This window comes from Capricornis sumatraensis, chromosome 1, assembly GCF_032405125.1.
Source record: "Capricornis sumatraensis isolate serow.1 chromosome 1, serow.2, whole genome shotgun sequence".
Classification (NCBI taxonomy): domain Eukaryota; kingdom Metazoa; phylum Chordata; class Mammalia; order Artiodactyla; family Bovidae; genus Capricornis; species Capricornis sumatraensis.
In genome coordinates, this window is record NC_091069.1 from 173612200 (window position 1) to 173624074 (window position 11875).

Sequence of the window (11875 nt, forward strand, 5' to 3'; positions counted from 1 at the left end):
TTTCTTATCTCTTCTTGCTATTCTTTGGAACTCTGCATTCAAATGGGTATATCTTTCCTTTTCTCCTTTGCTTTTCGCTTCTCTTCTTTTCTCAACTATTTGTAAGGCCTCCTCAGACAACCATTTTGCCTTTTTGCATTTCTTTTTCTTGGGGATGGTCTTGATCCCTGCTTCCTGTGCAATGTCACGAACCTCCATCCGTAGTTTTCAGGCACTCTGTCTATCCGTTCTAATCCCTTGAATCTATTTGTCACTTCCACTGTATAATCTTAAGGGATTTAGTTTAGGTCATACCTGAATGGTCTAGTGGTTTTCCCTACTTTCTTCAATTTAAGTCTGAATTTGGCAATAAGGAATTCATAATCTGAGCCACAGTCAGCTCCTGGTCTTGTTTTTGCTGACTGTATAGAGCTTCTCCATCTTTGGCTGCAAAGAATAGAATCAACCTGATTTCGGTGTTGACCATCTTGTGATGTTCATGTGTAGAGTCTTCTCTTGTGTTATTGGAAGAGGGTGTTTGCTTTGACCAGTGCATCTCTTGGCAAAACTCTGTTAGCCTTTGACCTGCTTTGTTTTGTACTCTGAGGCCAAAGTTGCCCATTACTCCAGGTATCTCTTGACTTCCTACTTTTGCATTCCAGTCCCCTATAAGGAAGAGGACATCTTTTTTGGGTGTTAGTTCTAGGAGGTCTTGTAGGTCTTCATAGAACTGTTCAACTTCAGCTTCTTCAGCATTACTGGTTGGGGCATAGACTTAGATTACTGTGACATTGAGCGGTTTGCCTTGGAAATGAACAGAGATCATTTTAGCTCTAAACATGCTATATTTGGTGCATTGTGAGGCTCCAGAAGGAATACCAGATCAGCCCTACAGTACAGTGCTCTTGGGGCTCCCCACAGGTGGTGCTAGAGGGAAAGAATCTGCCTGTCAATGCAGGAGATGCAAGAGACACAGTTCAATCCCTGGGTTGGGAAGATTCCCTGGTGGAGGAAATGGCAACCCTCTCCAGTATTCTTGCCTGGAAAATTCCACAAAGGAGCCCAGCGGGCTTCAGTCCTTGGGGTTGCAAAGAGTCAGACACAACTGAGCACACACATACACACACCAGCTCTTTTAGTTTGTGAGCAAGGCTTCTGCAGTCTTGATCAAAACAGCAAGAATGACTGGGAGACATTTGATTTACCTTAATGTTAGAAAATGATACTTTCAAAACTATCATTTAATGTAGACTTCCTCTAGTTCAGACTGGCTTTCTTCCCATTTACCTGGAAGAACTGTAGAATCAGAGAGATAATGTAATCCAACCACTCCATTTTACAAATAAGTAAATAGAGAATCTCCTAGGTTACATGACACAGCTTGGTTTTAGCAGATCACTTGACTCCTAGACCAGCATTCCTTCCATAAGTGATCAATGTGTAAACCAGAAATAATTCAAGTAAAATTTCTTTCATTTTAAATTTTTGAAAATTAACACACACGAGTGTATACCCATTGTAAAATACCCAGTATGGAAATATAAAGTGAAGTCTACCTCCAAACATGTGCTGGTTAATCCATTCTCCTTTTCAGAAGTAATCCCTCTGAGTCCTTTCAGAAAATTTTCTATGCATTTACAAACATATGTATAAAAACTTAGGATTTAAAATCAAGTCATCTTGGGAAATATTTCTTGAGACCATGTTAGCATTAACACTTCGGGCAGGAGCTTCTGAGCTCCTAATTTTTCTCTATGACGAATCTGTGTCAAACGTAGCAGTGGTTAACAGAGACATTTCATGGTTTTGTGCCATCTAGCTATGTGCCATCAAGCTCTATCATATTCTGAAGTTTAAAGGTGAATTTCAATGTGCAATATTGGTTTTCTTGTTGGAAATATAGTCAGTTTTTAATGCCACCAACTCAGGTCCATGCCTCATGAAAGAAGAAAATGAATGACCCACCCTCAAAATCCAAACAGATTTTCTTGATAGTTTGCTTGGCCCCCATCTCAGCAGAAGCGTGCCATACTGTGAAAAGCAGAAAGTTGTGAGGACAACCTATATAATCCCATTAAAAATAATCACAGTAGCTAATGAAGATTCTGGTAATGCTGTTTTCCTTGTCACCTCCCTTAGTTGTTGTAACTTTCAAGCAACCAGTAAAATCGATGAGTGTAGCAGGGCGAGATCTGAGCTCTGTTCGATCACTTTCTTTCCTGCTGTCTTCCCCATCCAGCTTTTCCCTCTCTGATTGTATCTTCCTACTTATTTCTGACTATGCATGGAAGCAAGCCACAGTATCTGAGTTGTCACTATTGTTGAAGAGAGCTGGCCCATTTCATCATGAACTAGACTAGAGAGGACAGAAGAAGAGCCCTGCCCTAGAAGCCCCAGGGCCCAGCTTGCTGCCAGGCCTGGTATCTTTAGCTGTTTGACCTTGAGCAAGTCCCTTCATTCCTCATTTACCCACAGCTCTGAAATGACAGAGTGAACAGAGGAGTTCTCTGAGATCTCTTCCAGTTCAGGAATTCAGTTCCCTTCTATTGAAGTATTAGGAAGTGACTGACATACACCCACCTGTGTATGCAGTAGTCCCCCTCCTATGAGTCCCTATATGTGAACACACAGACCACACATTCAGCAACAAGAAGAAATGGCTTTTTCATTGTCTCTGCTAGAAGATAAACTATAGGTGCTATTTATTTCCCCAAAGGACTTTATATATGAAACCCGAGGACTGCTAAGTTTATCAAATGCGATAAGAGAAAATCTTATCTGCTGTTGAGATAGCATCCTAGGAGCCAGGTCAGAGTACTGCATTTGCTCACCAGAATCAGGCCAGACCAGAAACCCGTCCTTTGGTTTGGTTTGATTCATTGTGAGTCAGCAGTGAGTTTGCACCTGTAGAAATCAAACTGTCAGATCAGATGGTAAAGTTGATCCTTGAACTGATATTTCTAGAGTTGCAGCACTGAAGAATTATAAGTTGTTCCGCAACAATGTCATCTCTAACAGCCAGAATCTGCCAGGAGAGCTGGGCAGATCTTTTATAGGGTGAGTGCGGAGGTTCAGTAGGTCAGGTCTGATCTGTATCCAGGTGTTAGGAAACCAGGCTTCACTGAGATTGTAACAAGGGTACAATAGCTTTCAGGGAAATGAACCAAAAGTCCAGGGGGTCTGGAGGCCTGGGTCTCAGTCTCTCTCTCCAGGGCAGCTGCTGAGCACCTTCAGGCTTTGGAAAAATCACCTGTTCCCTCTGGACTCTGGCTTCCTCACCTCTACAATAGAAGGGTCAAGTAGATGGTCCTATTTGCTGAAGAGTTTTATAGCTTCTGATATGCACCTGTTTGGTCACACACAGACCAAACAGAAAGTAGAAAACAACAGGCATGCAATACCTTTCCACTGGTCCTTTCAGTTACACATTACCTTTTCAAACAAACAAGGATCTTCCATAAGGAAAGTCCCATTAGTCATATATTATAGGTGACAGGCACTTACAGAAACTCTCAGGCCACAGACATCTCCACTCTTCCTTCATTCACTCTTTTATTCATTCTGTATACAGAGTAATTACATGTGTGCCTGTGAAGGAGAATCGGAAAAACAAGGGATGTTTCTACCTTTAGAAAGATTAAAAAAAAAAAATAATAATCTCCTGAACTAGCAATTAAAAGAAACCAATGAGAGTTGCCCAAATAATAATGAGTATCTGGAACCCAATTTTTTTTTCTCATACCATCATTAACCATGACTGGTTTCAGGGGGAGGTATTCTGTTCCATTGGAATTTCCATCATAGACAGAACCTGGATCTATCTGGGAGCACTGAATCAATTTTTGCATGAGGAATCCCAAACCTTTCCATCATTACATGTCTGGTGAGTGGGTTACTATTCCTTTAGAAGGTTGAGAGGATTGTTGGCACCTCTACCTTCCTCCGAAAACAAGACTTAACAAATAAAAACACACCAAGATACAGTTCTCATAAGCCCTTGTGCATTTCCTTTCTAAAAGGAATTTAAGTTTCAACAGAGAACAAAGACTAAACACCCAAAACAAAGAGTTTCTAATGATAGAAGTTGAGACATCAGCCCGTGAGAGAGAGAAGGGCTGCTTTGGAGGCAGGAGGCTCTGTAGGGGCCCTTCAGATGCGTCCACCTGTGAGTAAATGTAAGCCACACTGGCAACCCACTGCAGTATTCTTGCCTGGAAAATCCCATGGACGGAGGAGCCTGGTAGGCTACAGCCTATGGGGTCACACAGAGTTGGACACGACTGAATGATATCACAGTGCAGTCCTGGCCTTCTAAGCCTTTTCAGAATCCCAAAGGTGCTCCAAAGGGCAAGTTTCAGTTCTGCAGATGGGTTTATTTACTGCCAGTATCTCATCTCCAAACTTACTTTCCTCTTCACCAGAAATAAATCTTTTGGAGGCTTATGAAAATTAAGTATTAGGAAAATTCTGCCCTCATCCACAAGATTGCATCCACAAGTCCCAAACAAAATCACTTCCTTGACCTTCACGCATATAAGGTCAAGGAATGTCTGTGACTCGGAGAAGGGGCCTAAAAGAGTTGGGGCAGGTTGTCTGGTCCCACTGGCTTCCAGCTAAAACGGAGGGTGTGCGTTGGGGTGGTCTCTTTCCTCTCAGTCCTTCCCTGAACTCACTAGTTCATGCTGCACTGCTCTTCCAGATCAATAAGTTACTGCTGAGAAATCGTTTCAGTACATGACATAAATGTCTCCAGTGGAGCCATCCCCCTCCATAACCCCACTGTCCTTTCAGTCTGTGCCCCAGAATCCTTGCTCCACGTCCCAGAGAAATTCAGTTACCCTTGTCCTTTTCAGGGGAAAAAACGTTGATTGATATCTTAGCCCTGACATTTCACCCTCTTTTATCTCAGAATGCAGAAACCCCTTCACATTTGTTGTGTTTTTTACTCAAGGTTAATAAAGATCCCCAGGCACATGCAGTTCCATGCTGCATTCTGAAGCCTGTAACTGCCCTTCCTTCTAATTGGGGGAAAGGTTACTCTAATGAACCAGCTACTGATTCCCTTACCTATTCACTCTTTTATCAGTATACCTTCACCAGTAAATTCTTTGTTATCTAGATCCTGAAATTTATTTCATTTTTTTAAAGATTTCTTTTTTTTTTTTTACAAAATTGCTTCTTTTATCTTATAGCAGACTGTGATCTTTTTGCTTCTGAGTACTTCATAATACAATTTGAACATAATAGAACATTCTAAAATAAAGCCAGGAAGGGATTTCATCCTAACCACCCTTAAATGCTGAGAGAGGCAGATCGTATTTTTTAAAGATACAAGGAGGGCTGGGATGGAGGAAGCTAGATCTCATAATTCAGCCAGTCGATTTGAGGCTTCTGGTGCATGCTGAGTGCTAGTCTAGGCTCTGAGGATACAGAAACAAAGAGGACAGCACCCTGGCCCTCACAGAGATTCATATTCTGATGAGTTCATTCATAACAACGGTAATTCAAAGCTAGCAATACCCCCTAAAGGCTGTTGGAAGCTTTGTAGCTTATTTCTATGACTGTCTATGGGATCTTAAATCTGTTTGGAAAGATATGTTTTAAATCCTGTTTTCTTGGGCCATTAGAAACCCATACTTGTCCCTAATCAATGTATAGAGTTATGTGTAACTGTCGTAGAGTAAAAAAGTGCCTCTAGACAGCTTTTGAAGGGATAGGCAGAGAAATCTGTCTTGATGGCTTGAAAAGAAATGGAAGAGTTTTAGGGAAAACTATCAAGCTCCATAAGCATTCAGATCTGCTAGTGTTCAGACATGGGTTTAGGCAGATGAAAAAGCCTTCTAGCAAGAAGAAGCCAGGGCCATGTAAGCATGGAGACCCCGCTGAAGGCGTTAGATAGAAGCCAGGCTGCAGGCATTTGTTAATATGTCTGCTGAGTGAAGGTCAAGGAGGTGTGGAGGCAGGGAGTTGTGGAAGCAGATGCTGAAATACAGAACCCTGACACCGGCTTGTTCTCAGTCATCTGACCCAACCTCCTGCCTCCAAGCATATCCCACCTGCACTGTGTCTGACCAGCTGCTCTTTCAGCTCTCCAAGGATGGATATTCCACAACCTACCCTGTCATCTGTTCCAGAACCACATTCCCCTGGCACTTAGAAGTGTTTGCTTTTAAAGAATGGAGGCAGGAGAGAGGTGGTCCAAAAATGGGGAGACAAGCAGAGCAAGTCAGGGCAGAGGACTTGGAGGGGAGCTGGAGGTAGGAACCGTCTGCACACATCACCCTCCTTCACACTCCAGGCCGGTGGGAACACTGGAAGGGGGAGCCCACCATCTGGAACCAGCCTCACGGAAGCCCTGGTTGGCAGAGCGAAGGTTCCTGATCCTCTCCAAGAAAGCGGTGGGAATCTAGACATCTGCCGCCTCTCATGTCTTCAGTACCCTTTTGCATTCCACGCGCTCTGTTCAAGTCATTACTTTTCAAACCAATTCTTGGATGCAGAGAAATCTTGGGTAGTCCAAGTGGCCCTAGATCCAAGTAAAGGACATGAGGTCCAAGTGGACGTAGATCCAAGTAAAGGACATCAGCAAGCCCCACTCCATTCAGACTTTTCCATCTGCCTCCACCCTCTCAGTCACATTCCTGGAAACAAACCAGAAAGTTCATCCAACAAAAATCACTGAAAAAATCTGAACGCCTAAGTGCTTTTTTATTCTCCCTCTGTTTTCAAGGCACAGTATGTCTGGTCTGATCTTACTCCATTTATAGTTCTCTGGCTTTCGTGGCTCTGCAACACAGGACTGTCAGAGCAGGAAGGCAAGCAGAGGCAGGATGGCTGCAGACACAGAGCAGAGGCAGCTGCTGGCATGGGAGCAATAGTCCATGGCCATCACAACGCACACTGGGGTCCTGGTGTGCCACAGAGGCTTCATCTTACCCCATTCCTTGGATTTCCTGGAGGCAGCCCCCTTCCCTTGGGCCTCCCCTTGGCTTTGAGTCTCATTGCAGTCCCTGCCCTCCTTGTCCCCTCCTCCCAGCCCCAGGCTGCACTGAAGCCCCTGACTCCCTTTCATTCTATGGAAGAGCAGAGTCTCTGCCTATTGGAATCTAGTCCACCCTGAGGGTGGTTTTTGGCTAAAATGGCTGCAGTTGAGCAAAGAAGTTCTGACTGTCAGCGTAAACGGGTCCTCCAGCAGGCTTCGGCAGGTTCCCTGCCTCTGGGGTTCTAAGTTAGAGAAGGGGCCGGGACGGTCCCAAAGGACTAAGGATAGACCAGATGATCTCTTGAGATTCCTCTCAGAACCTGACTTTTAAATAGCAACACTAAGATCCAGTTAACACACAGGCTCCCTGCCAGGAGGTGCTCCTCCTCACATGACACCCCATGGACCTGGGAAGATGTTCTAGCATGAGACACAGTGCAAAAATTCTGTGCGACCCCATAGACAGCAGCCCACCAGGCTCCCCTGTCCCTGGGATTCTCCAGGCAAGAACACTGGAGTGGGCTGCCATTTCCTTCTCCAATGCATGAAAGTGAAAAGTGAAAGGGAAGTTGCTCAGTCGTGTCCGACTCTTCACGACCCCATGGTCTGTAGCCTACCAGGCTCCTCTGTCCATGGGATTTTCCAGGCAAGAGTACTGGAGTGGGGTGCCATTGCCTTCTCCAGTAAAAATAGGTTGCAGGGAGGAGGCTTAAAATCTGCCCTCACTGAACCGTCATGCCAGGGGATGTGTGTATCTGCTGACCTGGCTCTTTGACCTGGTGGGCCTATGCAACTGTCCAAACGTGAAGTGTGTGTGATAAATTCCCCTCCGACACTCGTCACAACTTCTGAGTGTTCTGTACATTTAAAAATAATTACCATGTAAATATATTACATTTTAATAAAAAGATTTTTTTTGCATTTTACTTTTGCAATATTTGGGGTTTTATAGATTTTTATTTTATTGACAAGTATACTTTTGTAAGGGAATGTTGAAGTCTTGAGTATTTTTATTCTTTTCAAACTATAGTTAATGTCAACTGTAAGCACTGATAAATATTATTCATATGTGATTTTCCTTCCTCTCCATCGGGTCTTTTTAAGGAACTGTGTTTTGGCATAGCATTTTATTTAAAACTCTGCTTCATTTTACACATTGTGAATACTGAAGACTCTGAAAAATAGAGATGCATTTAAAATCTCTGTGCTGTTACATTTTAGAAATGGTAATGTGCATTGCTTTGCCAGAGTGGTAATTAAATGTTTAATGGTTTAGAACTCCTGGTTCAGAATGGGGGTTCTAGTCATTACTCACAGTAGGGAGCCTCTGAGCCAGCCCCCACTTCTTGGGAGATGCGCACGAGAATGGTGATTTCCTGCTCAGTTTGGAAATATGGTTATGTTGACATTATAGTTACTGTGCTGTGGTTTTGAAATAAATGTGTATTGAAAGCACTTGTGATAACATGGTCCGCATTTTGTTTTTAATCAAACTCCAAATGGCAATAGAAGTGGAGCCAAAGCTCCCTAAGTATTTGGCAGCGAGATGTGGTGGCAAAACAAAGCGAAGCGTAAGTTTGGGAGCAGGACAGGATGGGCCACATCCTTCACTGACCAGCCCTGAGACTTTGGTAATTCCTTCAGCACTTTTGGAGCTCCTGTGTTCTCATCCATTAAAAAAAAAAAAGAGCTATATATGTGTATGCCCAGCAGTGGGATTGCTGGGTCACAGGGCAGTTCTATTTCCAGTTTTTTAAGGAATCTCCACACTGTTCTCCATAGTGGCTGTACTAGTTTGCATTCCCACCAACAGTGTAAGAGGGTTCCCTTTTCTCCACACCCTCTCCAGCATTTATTGCTTGTAGACTTTTGGATCGCAGCCATTCTGACTGGCGTGAAATGGTACCTCATTGTGGTTTTGATTTGCATTTCTCTGATAATGAGTGATGTTGAGCATCTTTTCATGTGTTTGTTAGCCATCTGTATATCTTCTTTGGAGAAATGTCTATTTAGTTCTTATGCTCGGGGCTGGTGCACTGGGACGACCCAGAGGGATGGTACAGGGAGGGAGGGGAGGGGGGTTCAGGATGGGGAACACGTGTATACCTGTGGCGGATTCATGCTGATATATGGCAAAACCAATACAATATTGTAAACTAATTAACCTCCAATTAAAATAAATAAATTTATATTTTAAAAGAGAGAGAGAGCTAAAGTAAAAGAGAGGGTTACCTGTACATTTTGTGATGATGGGATAAAGTGATGAACCTAAGGGGCTTGGCACATTTGGATTGCCTGATAAGTGTTATTTGCTTTCTTCCTTTCCTTCCTTATATCCCTCTCAGAGTCTTCCTTTAAAAAAAAAATCAGTATTCGAAATTAAAAATGTATTGACCTTCTGAGTAAGATGATAGTTATGAAATCCTTACAAGTTTAATACTGTCTCTAATTTGTCATAGGAGTTAATTCCCAAAAATGTTGATCACAACTGGATTAAAACAGTATTTAGGAAGTGTGGCCATGTTTGCATAAGCACACTGCATTAAAAGTCTACTGGTGATCTAAAGGGATTTGCCTTTGCAGCATTTAAAACAAAAGAACAAGCAGCAAAAGCTATGAAGATAGGTTCAGAATCACCACAAAAACATGGAAGCTCTTTAATAGTTTCAAAGCAAGCGCATCCCAGGTTAGGCGGTGAGGAGACTGTTCTTGGAAAAACTTGGAATCATACATATCCTTTAGCCTTTTGAAGGCTAAAGGTTTCCTTAGCCTTCCTGGAGTAGTTGTCAAATATTAATAGTCCTGTTCTCTTCTTAAAGGTTCCAAAGTCTTCATTTTTTGAAATATGGAAAAGCATCATGCTTTCTTTTACATCTTGCTATAAATGATTTTAGTATAGAATAGATCATAACTGTATTTTTGTTTTATATCCTTAACATATCATGGACATTTTCCCATGACAAGGGAAGCTTTTATAATTTAAAGTATTTTATTTTACTGTTGGACATTAAGGCTGTTTCTGGGGTTGTTGTTACATATTTATCCTCCTTCTACTCTCTGGTTATTTTCTTAGAAGAGATACCTAGAAGGAGACTTGCTTGGTTCCATTATGAAGACTTTTAACTCCTGACAAGTATTCCTATGGGCTTCCCAGGTGGCGCTAGTAGTAAAGAACCTGCCTGCCGATGCAGGAGACATAAGAGATTCATGTTTGGTTCCTGGGTCAGGAAAATCCCCTGAAGGAGGTCATGGCAACCCACTCCAGTATTTTTGCCTGGAGACTCCCATGGATAGAGGAGCCTGGTGGGTGGAAGTCTTTGGGGTCCCAAGAGTTGGACATGACTCAGCAGCTAAACAACAACAATGGAAAAACCTGTTTCTTCCCCACACTCACTTGTGACACCAAATGTGTGAATTTCTCCACACCAAGCAATTCCCTAATTCTCAGCAGTCACCATCAGTTGAACTGGACTCTGACAATGACTGCTTGGAGTAGGGTAAGCCCCACAGGTTACAGGCTTAGTCTCACAGGAGTTCCCCTCCTCCCTCCTCTTTAAGACTCCAGTTACAAGTCCAAGTTGTCACCTCTGCTTCGGACCCTGGAAAGGATATAAATCACTGGTTCCCCAGTCAAAAAATGGGCAGAAGATCTAAATAGACATCTCTCCAAAGAAGGCATACAACAGCACTTGAAAAGACATTCAACATCCCTAATTATTAGAGAAATGCAAATCAAAATTACAATGAGGTATCAAGCCACAACGGTCAGAATGGCATCATTAAAGTCTGCTGCTGCTACTGCTGCTGCTAAGTCATTTCAGTCGTGTCCGTCTCTGTGCAACCCCATAGATGGCAGCCCACCAGGCTTCCCCATCCCTGGGATTCTCCAGGCAAGAACACTGGAGTGGGTTGCCATTTCTTTCTCCAATGCATGAAAGTGAAAAGTGAAAGGGAAGTTGCTCAGTCGTGTCCGACTCTTAGCGACCCTGTGAACTGCAGCCCACCAGGCTCCTCCGTCCGTGGGATTTTCCAGGCAAGAGTACTGGAGTGGGTGCCATTGCCTTCTCCAATCAAAAAGTCTACAAATGATAAATGCTGGAGAGGATGTGTAGGACAGGGAACTCTCCTACACTGTTGGTGGAAATGTAAATCTATGCAGCCACTATAGAAAACAGTATGGAGGTTCCTTTAAAAAAAAAAACCAACAACTAAAAATAGAGTTACCATATGATTCAGCAACCCTACTCCTAGGCATATCTGGAAAAGATTAAAATTTCTATTTGAAAAGATACATGCACCCCGCTGTTCATAGCAGCACTATTTGCAATAACCAAGACATGGAAGCATCCTAAATGTTCATCAGTAGATGATTTGTTTAAGATGTGGTGTGTGTGTACATTCACGTACATAATGGAATATTACTGAGACATAAAAGAGAATGAAATATTGCCATTGGCAGCAACCTGGATGGACCTAAAGATTACCACCCTAAGTGAAGTCAGACAAAGGTAAGTGTTATATGGTATCACTTACATGTGAAATCTAGAAAATAACACGAATGAACTTAATTACAAAACAGAAACAGATTCACAGCCATAGAAAACAAACTTTGGTTATCAAAGGGGGACGGGGGTAGGGATAAATTAGGAGTTTGGGATTAACAGATACATACCACTATCTCTAAAATAGCTAAACAGAAAGATGGCGGAGGAATAGGACGGGAAGACCACTTTCTCCCTCACAAATTCCACAAAAGAACATTTCAACGCCGAGCAAACTCCACAAAACAACTTCTGTAGGCTGGCAGAGGACATCAGGCAACCAGAAAAGGAGACCATTGTCTTCAAAAACAGATTTTTAATCTTTGCTCTTAGGTTTTTGTTGTCAATTTTGTACATTTAAAAACCCAAACTT